The sequence below is a fragment of the Wyeomyia smithii genome, chromosome 3 (genome assembly GCF_029784165.1).
Source record: "Wyeomyia smithii strain HCP4-BCI-WySm-NY-G18 chromosome 3, ASM2978416v1, whole genome shotgun sequence".
Lineage (NCBI taxonomy): Eukaryota > Metazoa > Arthropoda > Insecta > Diptera > Culicidae > Wyeomyia > Wyeomyia smithii.
Window position 1 is genome coordinate 240,928,379 of NC_073696.1, and position 20,967 is coordinate 240,949,345.

The 20,967-nt window shown below is 36.2% G+C and overlaps 2 long non-coding RNA genes across 4 annotated transcripts; both read left to right on the forward strand.

Moving 5' to 3' along the window:
* Window positions 1-1,698: 1,698 nt before the first annotated feature.
* LOC129730016 (uncharacterized) lies at window positions 1,699-9,663 on the forward strand. Of its 2 annotated transcripts, none has more exons than XR_008728781.1 (5): window positions 1,699-2,174; window positions 2,241-5,522; window positions 6,797-7,022; window positions 8,346-8,570; window positions 8,626-9,663. It is a non-coding gene; the product is annotated as an uncharacterized LOC129730016 (long non-coding RNA). The 2 variants fall into 2 exon arrangements; XR_008728782.1 differs by having other exon boundaries at window positions 2,241-2,925.
* Window positions 9,664-14,016: 4,353 nt separating this feature from the next.
* On the forward strand, window positions 14,017-15,695 carry LOC129730024 (uncharacterized). Of its 2 annotated transcripts, none has more exons than XR_008728784.1 (3): window positions 14,017-14,262; window positions 15,316-15,592; window positions 15,650-15,695. It is a non-coding gene; the product is annotated as an uncharacterized LOC129730024 (long non-coding RNA). The 2 variants fall into 2 exon arrangements; XR_008728783.1 differs by having other exon boundaries at window positions 15,386-15,592.
* The last annotated feature ends 5,272 nt before the right edge of the window (window positions 15,696-20,967 follow it).

Here is a 20,967-nt window from a genome sequence, read left to right on the forward strand (position 1 = left end):
TGTCCAGTCATCGATTAATCCGTCGCTATCATGTCCGCGTCCGTTGGGGTGCACAGGGGGTCGTTCGCTGCTGGTTGCATCACCGGCCGCCAAAAATTTTCGGACACTCTATTGTCTGAGAATTCACGATAAACGATGCCTTTCGGCCAGGTCGAGGTAGAGAGTGCTTTTGATTTCAAGTTCGTGTCCATACCAATTTTGCAAGAGATGAAAGATAGACTGCTTATATCTCTTCCTTTGGCGACTAGCCGAGTAACCTGGATGTCGTTTGTTCCTAGGCGTTTTTTAACGTAAGCACACATTTGATCAGCAGAAACATCACGTGCAACCCGCGATACGTACAGCCAAAATTTTTGTTGAACTGCTGGTACGGTTGCTATTTCCGAAGACGGCGAGGGAGTACTTCCGGTGCCATGTAGAATCGGACGGTTGCGATTAGTTTTAATATCATTGGTCACACTAAAAAGCCGCCGGCTTCTTATGAGCCGTGGTTCTATACCACTAAGTTGAGTGTTCTTCGGTGTAAGAGAGCTTGAATTTATAAGTGTGGCAAAATTGGTTCTTATTTAATTTTTCAGCTCACTCAGGATTTCAGATTTTAGACCACGCATTATGTCACTATGCGAGTTCAAAGCATGCTCTTGCCCGAGCTCTTGAGCAGCACGAACAGAGTTGCGGTAACGGATGTCTTTCATCAAGGTAGTGCAATCTCGACACAGCCAAAATATTTGGCAATTTTTCATCACCTCTCCAAACGCTTCAGCCGAAATACCAGTGCATCTTGGATGGAAAACAGCGTTGCAAAATCCTTGACAAATAACTTGCCCCTCCGTGATTTCACTGTTGCACGAATGGCAAATATGACACATTTCGAACGGTAGGTTCTCAGATACGAGATATATTACGCCTGAGTTTATGTAATATGCTATAATCCAGCACGAAACTTGGTAGAAAGTTGACACTGCTTCCGATGGTTGCTGGTAGATAGCGTTTTGAGTGAAAAAAAATCGTGCGTAGGTATAGGTAGGCAGCAGCAGTAAACAAAGCGCTGGTACGCGAAACTGAAAAGTTGCTTCTACGGCACTGAGTACTTCACAAATAGTTAACAGTCGTTGGACTATGCACAGACACTTATCGACGAAACTTATAGCAAGCGTAAATGACTTTTATTGCCCAAAAACATAACAAAAACAGCTCGAGAAGTAGAGCCAAAATCAACAACACAATTCACTCTCACAATAAAATGACAGTTGAAAAAGCAGTAACCATTTACATTGTCAAAACAACTCAATCACAGTGGTCATAGCGACCATGTTTTAACTGGTGATCAAAACTATCGATATTTGCATTAGAACTAGTTTACCAGTTAAATTTAACTAATTATGTAGTCATGCGAACAAGCGTGTAATATTTTTCGAGCTGCAATATATTCGCGTTGACGGTGTTGCTGATACTTGTTTGGTTTTTACATGCGAAAAAGAAGGAAGGAAATATTTTCGCTTTTGTCATCACGCACATTTTGACAATTACATATGAGTGTTCACGTAGGTGCGAACAGCCTTAAAAATCTCTTTCAACGCGAATAACCCGAATAAGGCAGGGGGAATCTATCTGTCAAATATCGTGTAACCGTGACCAGCATATTTGGCAACAAGGCGTCCGGTTGTTTTGGTTTTTGTCGTTTTGATTGGAGTAAAATTCAGTAGAATTGTAACGTTCTTTTTTACCAAAACATCATCATCTCGTAGTTGCTCGAAATCGTGAACAATTTTCTCCTTATCGGTCGGTTTTTCTCTAGATTTAGCAGTGTCAGTCATTAGACAAAATATAATCCCTGCTGTGGGCATAAGATTAGGTAACTTCGGTATACCAGGCCAACAGCGGAAGCGCTGATGTTTGCGAGTGAAAAAAGCGGAGAAACAAAAGTGAAATCTCTTGCTTTCGGGCAAGGCTGTTATCGGAATCTACTGATAAGGAACCGTGCCGGGATTTAACGGAATTGTTCGAACGAGGCCCGAATAGTGCAGGGGAATGACGTTGGATGCCAGCGTTTTACCATTAGAGCTGGTAACCACCGCTCAGCCACTAGTTGGGCTATCCGGCTTGAATATGCAACGGAACACTATCAACAAACCGATCTGGGATGCGTTCAACAACAGCAAAAAGCCAGAAAGGTACCTAGATTCTTAAAAGCTGATGGTATAAAATTAGTTGTTTTTGTTTTTTTTTTTTGATTCCAGCGAATCTATAGAATATAAGCTTTTTCCACCCAGCCATGAATTTCCTTTATCAACCAAAACACCAATCCTACGAACGGTATCACTCGATAGGTATCTTGAAACGAAACTAGATGCTGAAACCGCAGAAACATATTTCGCCGGCAAAGACGAAATACACGGCTAGCGGTAGTTTTAATTCAAAAAGGTGCTAGCATTCCTCAAGGAGATGATTTTCTTGCTTCCGAGGGGGCATCCCACTTGACCAGCACCTGTAACATTACCGCAAAAATGCTCTTCGTGCTTCCTCACAACGATAATTGGATGAATCACATAATAAGACCACCCTTCTGGAACTTGCCCAGTCTTACTATAACCAAATGATGAAGCAAATTCGGTCGCATCGAGAACAGCTTACCGAATTCCACCAAAGGTTAAGATTCGACACCAATTTAAACTTAGGTTTATTTCCGAGCTTAAATTGGACCAATTGAACGAGGTTCGAATCGTAGACACCAACTGCCTCGAAGTCAAAACCATAGCTGGTTTCGTGAGCTACAAAATTTGTCGTCTATTTTTCAAACTCAACGCACCAAAGGATTCAATATCGCACTTTAAGAACCACATCGTCAAATATCGCAGCCGAACCGTTCCAAGGAGCTGCTCTCCGAGCACTACGCCTGGCTGAGTGTGCAGTACAGTGCCTTCGGTGAGTTGTTTTGCGACGCAGTCGAGAACGGGCTGACGCCACAAACCCAAAATTCTTTTTTTAAGGGGGGGATTTGTTAGCAGCTTAAGTATTTATGGTAAATATTAGTAAATAATGAGTATGTGTGTCCAATCACAAATGGTGACTTCTCAACACTGTTAGAAATTTGTAATTTCAATTGTTACGATTTGTTTGCTTTCGCAATTAGGACTTATCATTCGTAGGGATTCAAACCTACTTGTACTGAAGTAAACTTACAACTAACTTAATTGCTAACTTATTGACTATAAAGAGAGCTTATCGTAGCAATTGAGGATTGCAACGATTTTTGTCGAAAATTGTTAACAATTTTACTTGACATAGCTTCTAATGTTTCAACGCCAGTAAGTCTGTGTAATTCGAGTGTACCAAACCAAGGAGGACGCTTCAAAATCATTTTCAGAATTTTATTCTACATCCTTTGAAGCGTTTTCTTCCTTGTTAAACAACAACTTGACCAAATCGGTACAGCATAAAGTACTGCTGGTCTAAAAATAAATAAATAAATCAGCAGTTTATTCTTTAAAAAAAGTTTAGAATTCCTGTTAATGAGAGGGTATAAACATCTCGTATATTCGATGCACTTCGCTTGAAAACTCTCAATGTGCTCTTTGAAAATAAGTTTTTTATCGTAAATTAGTCCCAAGTACTTAACCTTGTCAAACTAAGCTAAGCGCTGAAATAATTTCTTTTATTAATTTGTTTATTCACACCTGCAGGCTTATCCACAAATGCTAACGCAGTGCTGTACAGTGACTTTTTCGGTATACGAGTTAATTCGAACATCCTCGTATAAAACCGCGTTAAAACATGACTAATAAAATTTTATGGATTTTTCTGTATGCGAAAAATTTCGAAAGTACCTCATTAATTTTTTTTTATGATAATAAAATTATGGTTTAAGTCAAGCCATCAAGCTCTCATTTTAACAAGATGGTCATCTCTAGTCGTTAGATTTTGAATAGCGATAATAGACCCTTGTTGAAGCTGCTTTTTTTGGTATTTTGCACTACAGACCTGGATGTCTTTTAAAAAAATTGATGCTCATACAAAAATGCATAACGTAATATTCTTCGCATCGCTTTTGGAGTCAATTAGTTAACAGATATACTGTCAGGCTTTTTCTACGCAGTTGCTAACAATGTTTTTTTACGCGAATTTTTTAATTAACTCGGTTTTTACGCGAATTTTCGAATTACCGCGTTTTTTACGACTGTATTTTCATCTCAACTGCTATCTCCGACTTTACTGGTTATTGCCCTAATAAAAGGTATCTTTTTTTTTTCCTGGGCTTGGTGGTTGAGCTCCAATCTTGGGTTCTTATAGCTCTACAGAAACCTTCAAGATAGAGCCACAAAGTTGTTTCAGCTTTGACAACCCAAGGGCGCGTGCTTCCGGGTGGCGGATGGGAGCTAAGGGAGATCGTGAGAGTCAGATACCTATGTTGTAGCCTTCCTACTCTGATCTCGGCATTCTCCTATGGGGAGGATTCATGACAATATTAATTGTTAATAGTTTTGGTGAATTCTCTTCACACGTGGACCAGACCACATTGTGCAAGCTCTGTTCTCATCTAGAATGTGATAATTACATACTTTTTAATTCTGTGCAGTTGTAGTAGCCGTAGGAGTAGAAACAAGAGTCTGTGTTTTAAGGCGAGGTGCGCAAAGAGAAAAGCAGTAAACCCGGCAACCATCTGCTAATGTTTTATTTTATTTGAACAGTTCTGCTAATCAGATTTAACTTCGCATGACTTCAAGTACGCACTGGAAGGTGTCATGAACTTTGTGAGAATAAATAAATTTTTAGGTTTGACTCGCAACGTTTGAGTTCCAATGCCTCACTCGCAATATTGACCACAACTTAAAGACATTTCGTTGAACTACAATTGTGTGTGATTCAAAAAATGCATTCTAAGTACAACACATATTTTGTACGAAATATTAAGTTCGAGATTGTTTTCTTTGCAGCTTCAATTCAACGGTTTTACAAGCGTTTGCGATCTCACTCCTTGCGCATCACGTTTTGGTTTAGTATTTATGTGTCAGTTCTATTTTTTCTTTCGTACAGGTGTTTATTCAGGTGTCTGGTGCGGGGGCGGGACCGATCGACTTTCGATGGGTTTGGGATTGTTTTGGGCCCCCCATGAAGCGGGGAGACCTTGGTTCTGGCTTTCGGTCATCAAGTTTAATTTTTTTTTCACAAATCGGAGCCCTACTCTGATGTATTTGCGTATGTTTATGTATGTATATATGAACGTTTTTTTTTCTTCATATATATTGTTACACTAGAACAAATTTTTATTCTTTTTCTTTTTTTCTTTTCTCTTGCCATTTTTTTCTGACCTTTCACACGTTAAAATGAGTACGATATCGGTGAGAGGCAACAATTTATCATTCACAGATTCACACTTAGAATCGGAAACGGATGAATTTCTTCGATAATCGCCAAATGAGGACAGGGAAATGAAATAAAGAGACAACACAACCAAACATAACCGATCCAAACAAACACCAGAACCAAGGCAGTTGAAAAGAAGGAAGTATCACCACAGCCAAGTTTGTAGATTTTTTTTATTGTTATGATTATTATTATTTCCAGCTAAACTGTTTCTCTTCAGTAATCTCATGTTGACATATATTGTTTTTGATATGTTGCGTTTGCGCTCAACACCAATTGCCCGTCGACCTTCTGGTCGGGGAGCCTCCGGAATCAATTCGCTGTATCTTTCAAAGCAGGCGTTGGCTTGTGTTCGTTTTTGGAGACTCTCTGACTTAGTGACTCGGGCCTGGTGAAGAGCTTCGAGCGCTTGACCCGCTCAGCCTGTAACCTCACAAAAGAACAAAAAAATGTATTTCTAGTTTTGTTTTATTATTATCATTATTATATTTATTTTTATATTTATTATTATTATTATTAAAATTTTTTTTTATTTATTTATTCATTTACTTATTCATTTATTTATTTATTTATTCATTTATTTATTTATTTTTGTTTTTTATTTTTGCTATTTATGTTTTTTTTTCATTTTTAATATTTTTATTTATTTATTAATTTTTATTTTATATATATATATATATATATATATATATATATATATATATATATTTATATATATATATATATATATATATATATATATATATATACATATATATATATATATATATATATATATATATATATATATATATATATATATATATATATATATATATATATATATATATATATATATCAGGGTCGCTTTTTACGCCGGTTTTTTTACGCGGATTCCGGAATTTACGCGGTTTTTTACGCGGATTCCGGAATTTACGCGTTTTTTTACGCGGATTCCGGAATCTACGCGGTTTTTTTACGCGGATTCCGGAATTTATGCGGATTCCGGAATTTACGCAGTTTTGCCCGGATTTCGGTTCCCCTTCACTCGGAATGCACAATTAACGATGGTTTTTTTTACGCGGATTCCGGAGTTTACGCGGATTCCGGAATTTACGCAGTTTTTTTACGCGGATTCCGGAATTTACGCTTTTTTACGCGGATTCCGGAATTAACGCGGTTTTTTTACGCGGCACGTATCCCCCGCGTAAAAAGTGACTTTAGTGTATAAATATATATATACACTAAAGTCGCTTTTTACGCGGGGGATACATGACGCGTAAATTCCGGAATCCGCGTTAAAAAAAAACGCGTAAATTCTGGAATCCGCGTAAAAAACGCGAAATTTCGGAATCCACGTAAAAAAACGCGTAAAAAGCGACCTTGGTGTATTGGTTAAAATCAAATACATGGTTAAATGAACTGAGGTAATAACTGAGTGTGTTATTTCCAGGTGAAGTGCTGTTCGCGATGCGACTTGTTTGGGATTCATGCAGGATGATGAGCTAACCGTAGACAAAGAGCAACACTGGCAAATCCTGTAGCAGAAGCATTTTAAGGAGTTTTACGCCAAAAGTATTGAGTTATTCATGGTCTAAAGAACCAAGGAGCAAAGCGTGTGCGGTGCGCGTTCAAACGGAAAGAAATAGCAACAGTAGCTCGAGCGGACTTCACGACAGGTGAGTTACTTAGCTAAGGTAATAGATCTTCACAGTAAAATCAATTATTAAGTATTTTCTATTTTTTTTAAATTTTTTCTTTCCGGTTTAAAAACTGTTGTTTATATCAATACTTCAAATGTATTGAGCAGACAATACTTTTTACATTGATCGCATTCGGGTTTATTTATTATGAGCTGACCCGGCAAACTTCGTTCAGCCTATTTTGAGGTTTAATTATATAATTTGAAACATTCCAAATTGATTGATTGCGATTTGTTTATAGTCTGCAAATTCACGACGAATCGGCAATAGGATATGATCGAAGTCAAAAGACAAATCGTTTGAAAAGATTGGTTTAATCGGAATGACAACATCCTCGTCTTTTGGCTTCTGTACATCACCTCGATTCTGGAAATATCCATATTGAGTAGTATTCAGTCATTTTCGGCTGTTTCCCAGAAGTTGCCATCTTACAATTCAAAATGGTGTCTGAGGTCGATTTTTATCTCCTTGCATCATTCTGGTTCCGGAGATACTCATATTGGGTGGAAATCAGCCATTTCTGACTGTTTTCCAAAAACCGGAAGTTGCCATCTTACAGTTTAAAATATTGTCTTAGGTCGATTTGTGGCTTCAGTGCATTATTGCGATTCCGGAAATATCCATATTGGGTGGTATTTGGTCACTTTTCCGCTGTTTTTCAGATGCTGGAAGTCGCCATCTTGGATTTCAAAATGGCATTCAAAGACATTTTCTGACCTCTGGGAACCATTCTGGTACCGGAAACTCCCATATTAGAAAGCGGAAGTTTTCATCTTATATTTAACAATGGCGTCTGGAGTCTTGTGCATCATCCCTATCATTTTAGGCTATTGTGCATCATCCCTATCATTTTAGGCTTTTTTCGGAAAATTGGTTGAAATATCCCTCCCCTTACAGAGTACGGAGGAGTGTCAAACCACCATGAATTTTTTTCTTGCTTCTAAAAACCTGAACATATCAAATTTGGGGTGCCAAACCATTATGGACACATTTGTTATCCTTAAAAACATTCACATGTCAAATTTGGTTCATTTTACTTGGTTAGTGTCCGAGATGTGCAGAAATTTGTGTTTCATTTATTTGGGATCCCTCTCTTCCAGAAGAGGAAGGGGTCTCGAACAATTTCTGTCATCTTTCTCGGCCCCTAAAATCTCTCTATACAAAATTTCATGCCGATTGGTTCAGTAGTTTTCAAGGCTTTATGGATCAGACAGACAGAGCTGCATTTTTATATGTTTAGATTTTTAAAGTCTCAATATGTTTTAGTATTTTCATTTTATATTTCATAAAAAATTGCAGACCTCCCGGTTACCAGGTTTAAGCTCAAATTATGAAACAAACAAAAACAACGTGATTGCGGCGACCAAATTGATTAACTAACACCGACCAGTTCCTAGAGCATCAATCAGTAAACCTCGCAAATATCCTCCATTGAAAATGTCGATGATCTTACCAGTATCCTAGGACAATCAGGAATTCATCTTGAAGCGTAGTGGCGTAAGCAAGCTTTGGACACACTTGAGGGTAATTTGTAAGAGCAACTCGTAATTATTGCAACTGATTAAATTTTTACTTTTAGGCAACCGGATATTTGAAAGCCAAACGTGCTGGATGTGGCTCACACCATCCTTATTTATATCAGTAAAAGCTAACGGCAATTTGCGTCGATAATAATATCTTTGTTACCACTTTAAACCCACTGGTGTCCCCTGCTAGACCATAAGTGAAGGCGACATTGATCGGAGGAGAGAAAAAAATTAAGGCACGCCTGTACACCTATACCTGGAATCAAATATGTAAAAACAAACAAGAATCTGCAACGGAATTTGCTCAGAGATACAAAACGAAAAAGTAACAAAAACTATCAGTTTATTATCAGGAAAACCTTTTAGATTATGTTTTCAACTTGATTCCGTTAGGTTTAAGAAAAAGAAACAAAAAATGTTCTACTAGTATCAAATCTATATCAAACTCTGTTACTAACGTATCTATTTCCTAACATAATGAAATAGTATATAAAATAGGCAACCATTGTTAGAAAAACACGCTCTAATAGAATTGAGACTATGTTGAACAACAACTTAATTTCAGGACTTGTTATCAGATCTCATTCAGATTCATGTTTGTTATCAGAAGCATTTGGCAAAATACAAAATTGAATCAGAATATGATATTTATATTTCGTGTAGATATAACGTAATTTTTTTTAGTTGTGCTCTTCTGATCAGGAAGTTCCAAACGAAATTGGAAATCATTTTGCTGCATTTGTTGACGGCTGAGGCAGAGTTATTAGCGTATAAGCCCAACCAGTTCTGGTTCTGATCAATTGTTAGGCTATTTAAATTTTCGTTCTAGTTTGTTTTTGAGCGTAAAATATTATATTATAAGATTTTAATTAAACTAATTCTTATGTCAAAAAATAGAGCCAAAGTAAATATAGTAGTTACTCGAGGCATTATTTGTAGACCGAGCAGCGTAGGACGTTGTTTATTGAAAAGCTGTTCAGCCATAAAAAAAAAATCACGGTAAACATAAATTTCAATCTGATTGTTAGGAGCATTTGTTGTATTTCGTGTAGCGTAAAACGTTATTTTTACAATAAAACGTTATTTTCTATGAGAAATTTTCACATTGAATATAAAAAAAAGAACTGCATCAGCGAAATTGTATTTTCTACCATTTTAGTAGTCGGCTTGACTAGATTGGATCGGTGGTTTTCAACCGACCATTAAATTTGGTCCAAACAACAAATGCATAGTCATTTGTCACCAAAATATTGTCAAAACTACTAAATCATAGTATAACACTTTCATGGTCATCGCAACCATACTCGGTCAATTTCACCATTTGCTTTTAATACTGGTTGATTGTTGATATAACCATAAAATTGTTATCTAGACCACAAAGAGAAGTCAGTTGAAAACCACCGATCAAATCTGCTCATGCTGACCCCTAAAATGGTAAAAATTACTATGTTTTTTTTCTGGGTGTAGATGACTAAACTGTAGTTGAAGAATTTGTTCTTAATCTCCAACACGCATATACGATCAGTGTAGTTGCTGCTTTACCGTTACTGTAGTAGATTTGGTACTTAAAGGAGGTTTGTGCGATAGGGTCTACTACACACAATCTCTTTCTTCGGAATTTGGCCACCGAACCTTCTGAATCGCTACTATTTCGACTCGCTGCCGCTGTAGTTCTCGAGCAAGTAAGCCAGCTCGCGCCGGTTCATTGAGAGATCGGACATTCCAAGTACCCAATTTCCAACCGTTTACCGTTTTCTGTCTCCATGCTCGTAACCTAGGTCTTCAACGATTGTTTCGTTCCGTATTTCTAATTTCGTTGTTCGTGGTTAACCCTGAAAAGATAATCATATTTTGATATGCGTAAAAGGATTATCATGCGCCAAATTGACTCCCGACTTTCAAATAATTGAAAATGCAACTTTTTCTTTATAAATTATCGATGAATGATCATTACGGTGTTAACATATCAATAAATAACAAGAACTAGAGTTTAAGTTTTAATATTTTTCCTTTGGTTGAGAAAAAAAGTAGGAGGGTGGTATTCAAGACACGACCGCATGACGTTGACTACCGTATTCTTAAAAAAAAAAATATTCCATTGAAGCAAATAGTAGAGGGAATTGCAACGCTTCTTTTACAAAACTTCTGTAACAAAATTTCGAGGCTCAAAAAGGTACCAGTTTCCGATTATTCGCGTCCAGAATTCCAGCCATTTTAGTATTTTGCAGTAGCCACCAGCATAACGGGTGAAGGTGGTGAATAAAATTCAACTAACCGCTTCTATTTTAAAACTGCGAGGCACCAAAAGGTGCCAGTTGCCGATTTCTTGTTTACTGGTTTCCGTCCAGAATTCCAGCCATTTTAGTATTTCGCAGTAGCCACCAGCATCACGGGTCAAACCGGCACGAGATGACCGGTACTATTTTGTTTTTCCTCCTTTTAGCTGCTAACACCGAGCGTCCGTATGTACCCGGTACGGTTTAATAATGAAACTGATGGGGTGAAATGTTCGAACGATACGTTTTATACCAAGGCTTCGTCAGATAAATAGAAAGAGGGAGGGGCTACATAGATGATGGAATGGTAGAGACAAATGTTTCTTGAAAGCTGCGCCGGCCGCTGTCATAATATTAACACCAACACAAACATGCATTTTTGCAAGTTTTTTTCCGCTAGCAGCAGCATTTGGTAAAACAGAAAATTCAATTTGCCGCTTCTGTAACAAAATTTAGAGGCACCAAAAGGTGCCAGTTGCCGATTATAGTTTCCTGGTTAGTCCGTCCAGAATTCCAGCCATTTAAGTGTTTTGCAGTAGCCATTTACTACTAAAGCCACCAGCATTACGGGTGAAACCGGCACGAGATGACCGGTACTATTTTGTATTTCCTCCTTTCAGCTGCTATCACCTAGCGTCCGCATGTCACTGGTGCGGTTTTGGAATCAGAATGATGGGGCGCCGGCCGCTGTCGTAAAATTAACACCAACAAAAAGATGCATATTTGCAAGGTTTTTTCCGCTAGCAGCAGCATAAACATCGGAAACAGAAAGTGACAACAACAATAACAACAAAGTCAGATCGATTGTATCCGTTAGTGTCGACTGTGCTTGGGAAGAGAGGTAGTGATTGGCTGCGCGGTATGATTTAGACAATCGATATTAATTACCAATTTTTCAATAGTGTATCTCAAACAATAGTTTGTTTTTGTTACATAAATTTAACCGTAAAAGAATTTCTGATCGATTGATGCCAAAACCTCGAAAACCTGATTATAGATGACTGCAAAATAAGCGCTCAAAACCTGACCACTTTTCTCTGGTTTTCCCTGGTTGAATTACTAGATTTTCAAATTCAGGGGCCTAACTTCGATATAGACGTTAGTCAACGTCAAAAACGAGAAAAAACCAATACACTGTTAGACGAAAAGAGCGCAACATTGCTGAAAGCGAGGATTTAAATTGACGCAGACTATCTTTCCAGGTTTAAGAAAGGTTCAAGAATGGTCGCGACCCATTCGGGTCATGTGGCTTCCATCTTAGGTGCAGCTGGCGGGATACAGCATCTCAATGATTCGGCCACCCGCTCCGAGTCAGACGCTAACCCTAAAATGGGGACACAGCCGCGTACGACCTTCCTTTCCAGTCAGTATACGACCAAAGTTTCCAACGGGAATGGGGTCCTAAAGTTTTAAACGATTTTCTGATTTTTATATATCAGCTGGAAGAGTGCAATTTTCTGAACAAAACGTGATTTAAAAAAAATGTTTATCATTTTTCTTTGATTTCTAAATGAAGGATAAAAATCTGCTCGAAATGCCTTAAATGACAGTTCTCTCATATACCGTACATGAGCGAAACGTCATCTAAGACCTTTCGAGCAGTTTTTTTATTCTTCATTTAAAAATCGAAGGAAAACGATAAACGTTTTTTTAAAAATCTTGCTTGTTTTTTAAAAAGTTTTGCTCAGAAAACGCGGCTTTTGCAAATGATATATAAAAACCGGTATAGCTTTAGGACCCAATTGGTAATTCGTATCCCAGTCTCATTATGGTCTCAAGTTACACATGATAAGCCATTTACCAATCAACAAATGCTCATAAATTTTCGATCATTGCGAAATATTTGCGCATTTCTATTAGGTTGCTTTTAACCAAAATGCTTAGGCGATAAGTCAATTAACAAAGGTTAACCTCTCCTTCTCTTCGTGTTGGGTATTTTTGTCACTGCGACCATTTCTTTTATTATTTGTGACATATGTCCTTTCTACAATCTTGCTGAGTAAGGATAACGTATCACTATAAGTGGTCGTTATAGCTGACCTATCCTTATAAGGTGTTAAGATAGCATCTTTTATTGTAAAATTCATATTTTCAAACAATTTTACAGCAAAAAAAATTAAGCCAGGCATAGTTATTTTAAACTGTAGATCTTCTTTACTCTACAAAAAAGTCATTACAAATCTATCATCAATATTGCAGTAACAAAAGCCTAAAAATCACCCGTAGATATTTGATTTTGAGAATGTTCGCTTCTTAGAAAGAAATTGGATTGAATTTTCATATCTTGTTGTCTAACAGCTCATTAAGCTTTCGTTCAGCCTCAAGCTGTAAATCATCGAAATTGTTTTTTTTGGGATATTATCTAAAATTATTGTATCATAATACCCCTATTTCTCTGCATGTGGAAACCAATGGTAACCTACTTTATTCCTTCGTTTTTCCTTATAAATAGGTATCTAAACTATAGTGAATTCATATATTCGCATTATGAATTCTGATTCTGTATTATAATCGAGCGCTTTGTTGAGCTAACAATCCGATAAACATTTTGTATGGGTTTTTGATTTGCTTGTTCAAATTGCAGTAACAAAAGTTGGCTTTTAAGTAAATGTTACTCAAAAATTTGTTTACTTGTTGTGATAAAATTCTTTGTTTTTTGACAAGCCAACAGTGCAAACGACATTAACTCTATGATGATTACAATTTTGCTCGCAGAAATCGAGGAAAAAAACTTTGTTCATATAATATATGAACAAAGTTTTTCCTCGATTGTCTGCGAGCAAAATTGTAATCATCATAGAGTTAATGTCGTTTGCACTGTTGGCTTGTCAAAAAACAAAGAATTTTATCACAACAAGTAAACAAATTTATATATATATATATATATATATATATATATATATATATATATATATATATATATATATATATATATATATATATATATATATATATATATATATATATATATATATATATATATATATATATATATATATATATATATATATATATATATATATATATATATATATATATATATATATATATATATATATATATATATATATTATATCTGATTTATCTACTCTACCTCCTGAATAAGAGACAGTGAATACCTTTTCCCACCTATTAGTATTCATCATCTTGAAAGCTTCACTTAGCATGGACCGGTTTCCGAGCAACGGGCGACGAGCGACGGTCGGTGATTGTGAAGTAAACATTCGTTACGAAAAGATACGATAAATCGCGATTCTTTGCGTTATTACGCAGTGAAAATTAATCCCTTCGTTTGATAATCAATAATCTAGAGTAGGTACGTGATTAGTGAATCCCTTAGGAGTAGACTCCTGCAAAAGTTTAGTGCAAAATCTAAATAAAATTGTAACCATGTCTTCACCTAATGAATCGAAGGTGAGTCAATCTTGTTGCACGTTACTATTTTGGTTTTTACGTGTTTGTGTTGTTTGCTTCACAGCTTGATGTGTGAAGGATTACATACTAAATAGAATAAGTTATCAAAAGCAAATATAAATTTTACATGAAAAGTGCAAAAGATGACTACATATTCAGTTTAACGATATGTTTTGCTCTTCTGTCGTTTGATACATGCTAACATTCAGTAGAAATGAATCAAAACCACTAGATTTTTTTTCACTCATTAGCCACCACAGTAATTCTTAGTCATCAAGTTTTCCCCCTTTTTTACATTCTTTATAATCCATGATGCGCTTTTTAAATAACAGCTGATTAGAGGACGCCTTTCTGTAACGGAACTTGTATACAAAATTGGCTCAATGTTTGACACCTTTTCGCACTATCAGCCGGATTCATGGATGCCTTTGTGAAAATGAATCACGTTGTTTACCATGTTTTTCATGTCATATTCATTCTACTGAACAATTGAAGTGAATTCTTCAGAGGTAATTTTAAGGTTTTACTCCAGTTCAAATCTAAAGAGTTCCATTCAGGTGTGCGTCTAGCTGTCATCAGGAACGAACATGATTTACGGTTAAATGTAATGTTAGATACAAATAGTCGATGCAGACAATCATCGCACCGGCTCGAAGGGTCGTTTTGTGTATTTGTTTTGCAGTGCAGTGTAAACTCGTTGGTGGTTGAGTTTTGCGGTGTATCAACATGCGTGGACATGTGAGAAAATCTTCTAATCATAGCATGCAACAGTTCCGTTGCGTTTTATTGTACATACAACAATTAATTCGTTGTTATCATTATTCTCTACTGTACCGTCCAATGTTACAGTTTGTTTCGATTTCGTCGAGTTTTTTCGGGCATGCGCACAGCGTGTGCTAGGGTATGTGTGTCTGCTTTAATCCTTCTAATACACTGAAAAAACTGGGCACGCTCCATCCAAGTGTTTCATCAATTGGATATGAAAATGACTCTGCATTGTTATTTGTAGAATTTCTTTCATCGAATTCAATCATTTTTCACTTTCGTTTCAAGTTGTCGCACACATCAACCTACATCCATGAGCCGCACTCCACTTACGTATGATTCCAACATCCCTTTCCAGTGAATTGCACTTGAATCTGCCCCACTGTTTCATCACAGTGATTATCATGTGCGAAACACTTTCAGTTGATTTGTTTTGTTTTTATATGTCAAATGAAGTGCCGTTAGTGCTGAAAGTACAAAAATGGCGACAGATGAAAAGTCAACGAGTGTCATACGGCTCAGAAGTTTTAGGATTTTCCAGACTACATCTGTAAATTTTTGGAAGGTAAGTGATTTATGTCACGTAAAAGAATCGAATTCTAATCTTATTTCGTCATTCCAGCACAAGATCACAGAGATTCTGATGAAAACATCTTTTCGCTAGAGGCAAGTATTTGTTTACTAAAACATCAATAATTTAAATTAAACTTATTTAAATCTTTGTTTACTTTACAGGCTTATTCAACAGAAAAGGATAGTTTTTTATTTGGTGATGAATTTTTATGGTGAAATTTTCATTTTATAAATAAAAAATATATGCAATCATATCCATGTAAAACTGTTTTAATTTTAAAATCGAATAAAAATCATTCGAAGCTCGGTAAATATTCATTTGAGATACAAAATCCAAACACTTTATGTCTATATGTCATAACACCAGAATTGAAAGTGTTTTTCTTTTGAAAATGAGGTGTTGCACGATGAATAATTCTAAAGTGTTTCGCATATGAATTCTATATGTTTTGACCAGTGGGGCGAATTCAAGTGCAAAACACTTTGTAATGCCGTGTCGATTTCTTTCAGTGTAAGGATTTTATCAACATTTTTGCCTCTCTCCTAGAAAGGTATAGCAATCACTTGCAAAACCGAAGATATAAAAGTGCTCCAAAGGGCCGAATGGCATATATCTCTCGACTCAGCTCGACGAGCTGAGCATTTTCTGTATGTGTGTGTGTGTATGTATGTGTGTGTGTGTGTGTGTGTATGTGTGTGTGTATGTGCAGATTTTTATTCTCACTCACTTTTCTCAGAGATGGCTTGACCGATTTTCATGAAATTAATTGCAAATGAAAGGTCTTGTTGTCCCATAAGACCCTATTAAATTTTATTGTAATCGGATTTATAGTTTAGAGGTCATGTATCAAAATGTAAAAATAATGAAACATCGTTATCTCTAAAACCACACAACCGATTTGAACAAAATTGGATTCAAATGAACGGGCTCCCTGAAAACCCCTTGACTTTTGAATTTTATAAAGATTGAACTTGTGGTTCAAAAGTTACGAAAAGAAACGTGTTCTGGAGACTGTTTAATCTCACTCATGTTTCTCAGAGATGGCTGGACCGATTTTCATAAAATCAGTGTCAAATGGAAGGTCTTGTTGCCCCATAAGACCCTATTGATTTGTTTTGCAATCGGAATATTACTTTGACTGTTATGTTTAAAAATGTGAAATCCAGCTATGAAAAGGAACATATTCCGACGACTACTTGGACTCATTCACTTTTCTCAGAGATGGCTGAACCGATTTCCACAAAATTAGTGTCAATTTATAAGTATAGCTGCCTCATAACACCCTATTAAATTTTACTGTAATCGAACTGTAACTTCGTCTGTAATGTACCGAAAAGTGAAAATCACGAAACTTCATTATCTCAGAAACTACACAACCGAATCGATCAATATTATTATCAGACGAGCGGACTAGTTAAGCGTTAACTGATGAATTATGATTGAACACGTGGTTTTAAAGTTTGGCTGCCCTATACGTTCCCATTTTATTTGATTATAATCGAACTTAAGTAATCGTTATTAAATTGTTAATAAAACAACGAAAGTCTATTATCTCAAAGATTACATGACTTATTTGAACATAACTAGTGTCATACGAACGAGTCATCTCTCAAACCTACAAATAACAAATTTCATAACAATTTGATATGTGGCTCAAAAGTTATAGAAAGAAAAAAAAATTAAAAGGCTATTTAAAACGATACCTGCTTTGATCGATATTTGTGACCTCAATATAATTTAAAGTGGTCCCCGTGGTTCTGTGGTTAGCAATGTCGGTCGGCTAGCACTTTCACACGGTGAAAATTTTCTCGACTCAGCACTGGGGCACGGTGTATCGTTGTACTTATCCTACACATGCATAATGTGCCGAAAACAATATTGATAACGAATTCTCACAACTAATCTAGTTGAACGAGACCGCATTAGCCCCCCAGGCTAGCGTGCGATATTGTTTTTATATAATTTAAATGTGGTATCGTACTATTTGAACGTTCCAAATACGTTGATTCCTTGCGATGTGTTTGAAGTCTGCAAATGCACGGAGAATCGGCCATAGGATATGATCAAAGTCAAATAACAAATCGTTTGAAATGATTGGTTTTATCGAAATGACAACATCCTCGACTTTTGGCTTCTGTACATCGCCTTAATTCTGAATATATTCATATTGGGTGGTATTCGGTCATTTTCAGCAGATTTTCTGGCATCAATCTGACACCAGAAATACCCATATTGGGAGGTATATAGTTATTTTGCTTGTTTTCAAAAACTAAAAGTGGTCGTATTTAAATTCAAAATGGTGTCCAGGATAAATGTTTGGTTTCTATGCAACATCTCGATATCCATATTGAGTATTATTCGGTCCTTTTTGACTGTTTCCTAGAAGTTGCCATTAAGCAATTCAAAATGGTGCCTGATTGGTTATTTTAAAATGTTTTTCACAAACCGGAAGTCGCCGGCTTGGATTTCACAATGGTATTTAAGATAATTTCTGGCATCTGAGCGTCTTTCTGATTGAAGAAACACCCATATTGAATGTTATTCGATCATTTTCGGCTGTTTCCCAGGAACCGGAAGTCGCCAACCTAGAATCCAAAATGGGGTCTGTGATCGAATTCAGCTGCTGCGTATCATTTTAGTTCCGGAGATACTCATGTTTGGCGGAAATTGGCCATTTTTGGCTGTTTTCCAGAAACCAGAAGTTGCCATCTTAGAATTCAAAATGGTGTCTGAAGTCAATTTTTAGCTTAGTGGTATTTGGTCATTTTCAGCTGTTTTTCAGAAACCGGAAGTCGCCATCTTAGAATTCAAAATGGTATCTGTGGTCGATTTGAGCTCCTGTGTATTATTCTAGATCCGGATATTATTATATTGGGTGGAAATCGGCCATTTTTGGCTGTTTTCCAGAAACCGTATGTTGCCATCTTACAATCCAAAATGTTACCTGAGGTCAATAATGGAACATATTTGTTACCACTGAAAACTTTCAATCACCAAATATGGCTCCATTTAGTTGATTAGTTCGCGAGATGTGCAGAAATTTGTGCAGAAACATGTGCTTCCAGAAGAGGGACATATTTGTTACCTCTAAAAATATTCACCTGCCAAATTTGGTTCTATTCAGTTGGTTAGTTCTCAGGATGTGCAGAAATCTGTGTTTCATTTGTATGGCATCCTTCCCTTCCAAAAGAAGGAGGGGTGTCAAAACATTATGAACATATTTTTTATCACTAAAAACATTTACCTGTCGAATTTGGTTCCATTTAGTTGATTAGTTTTCGAGATGGGCAGAAATTTGTGTTTCATTTGTATGGGACCCCTCCCTTCCAGAAGAGGGAGGGGTCTCAAACTATCATAGGAACCTTTATCGGCACCAAAAACCCCTACATACAAAGTTTCACGCCGATCGGTTCAGTAGTTTTCGAGTCTATATGGATCAGACAGACAGACAGACCGGACTGAATTTTTATATGCATAGATTACAACACCAATTTTTAAGAGCCCTTAAAGTGAATATACATTTATTGGATTGAAGCGTTCATGTAAATCTATTTTTACAAATAATAAGTTTGAATGAGAAAGGCTGGGTCTGACCGCTAGGTGGATTAATTTAGGTTTTATTGTATGTAATAAAATGCGAAGTTTCCATAATGCAGTTACGGAAAACCAAAATGGTGACTTCTGTATTCTGGAAAACAGCTTACAATGGCTGAATACCACACAATATAGGCATTTTTGTTGTTATGATCAGAGTTGCCAATAAAATTTTCGACTTAACTGGAAAAAAGGCTGAAGAAAAAACTGGAAAAAACTGGATTTCAAATAAATTTAAAAAAAGCAAAAAAATGATGGTGAGTGTGCTTTTCTGTTTTGGGGACTAAATCCAAGGACAGTTTTTTATGAAGCAACTAAAAAGATAACTCCTTGCAAAAAATTAATCATTTTAATCAGAACTGTTTAGTTTCGGGCTTACATTTTGTTAAAGTTATGGAATGGAAAATTTTCTTTAACAGCAGCGCAATTTAAAATTACGCAGAATCAATCTATCTCAAATTAAGAAAATAGAGCAACATTTTCTTCCGTTACATCAGTGAAGTTTAAATTTCAATTATTTCTGACTTCGCTTTTAATAATTTTTTCACTGCTACGCAACAGAAAATAAGATATTAAGATTTTTTTTCATGGTCTGGTAAAATCTATTTGTTTCGTTTTATCTCAACCATGTCACGCAGTCTTTAATTTGACCGTGTTTCGTGCGAGAAGATAGCATACTGAGAATGCTGTTAAGAATAGTCATAATAATTTATCAATCTACAATATTTACGTTTTAAAAATGTTTTCGAAAATTAATCAAAGCTTGAGTAAATAAAAAACTGGATAAAACTGGCAAATATCTGAAAAACTGGAAGATTTTGGGAATAATCTGGAAGATTTTGGGAATAAACTGTAATTTAAAATTTTTGGTAGGATGAACCTGAGAGAAATAAGCTGTAGAATTACAATAACAATGCGTGCTGGTGCAAGTAGCTGCATACGCAGGTGCAATTGCTAAACGCATATACATGCATAGGAAACTACCTTCAAAAATTCATTGCAACTCTACTATGAATTTGAAATGATTCTATACTAACTCCTTAATAATTCTGAAATAATTATTGATTCTTACAAATTTCTATATCAGTTCTTAAATAATTCTCAAATAAAACTTAAACAGTTCTTATACCGTCCTAAAATGACTGTGAAACAACACCGCAATGACGCGAAAGAGATATACGAAATAATTCTTGAACAATCCAAAATTAAACTTTAAAGAATGCTTTTGAAACAAACTAAACATTAAAAATTAAAAAAAAAACTGATGTCTCAATGATTCAACGATATTATACTCATTATATGCACACAATCAGCGTTGATGTGATTGGTGTGTCGAGATATGCCATTAATTTTACTATTTTTATGAATGTCGCGAAAAACCCTTGTCACCTGCATATTGTGATTTCGAGTTTTAGTGCCTAGCGAAAAGATATAAATGCAACAATTTAGCCTCCAATAGATCTATCAATTCCTAAACATGAAAAAAAAAGATTGCGCCTATTGACGTACGAATTCAATTTATTGGTACACATACGAAATTGGATGATGTCGGTTCCGAAGAGCGGCCCAACAGAACATGACGCATTATTCCTATTGTGTGGCCGTTGTTATAGTGAGGTAGCACGACACCCATAGGTTCTATCGAGCGTAGACACCACCCATGCTAGTCTCTGTCTCTCCGCCCGATCGGTAGTGCATGGTAATGTAATTTTGCCACTCGTTTGTACATACTACATACACTCAATAGAGCAACGCGTGCGATGCCGATGGGT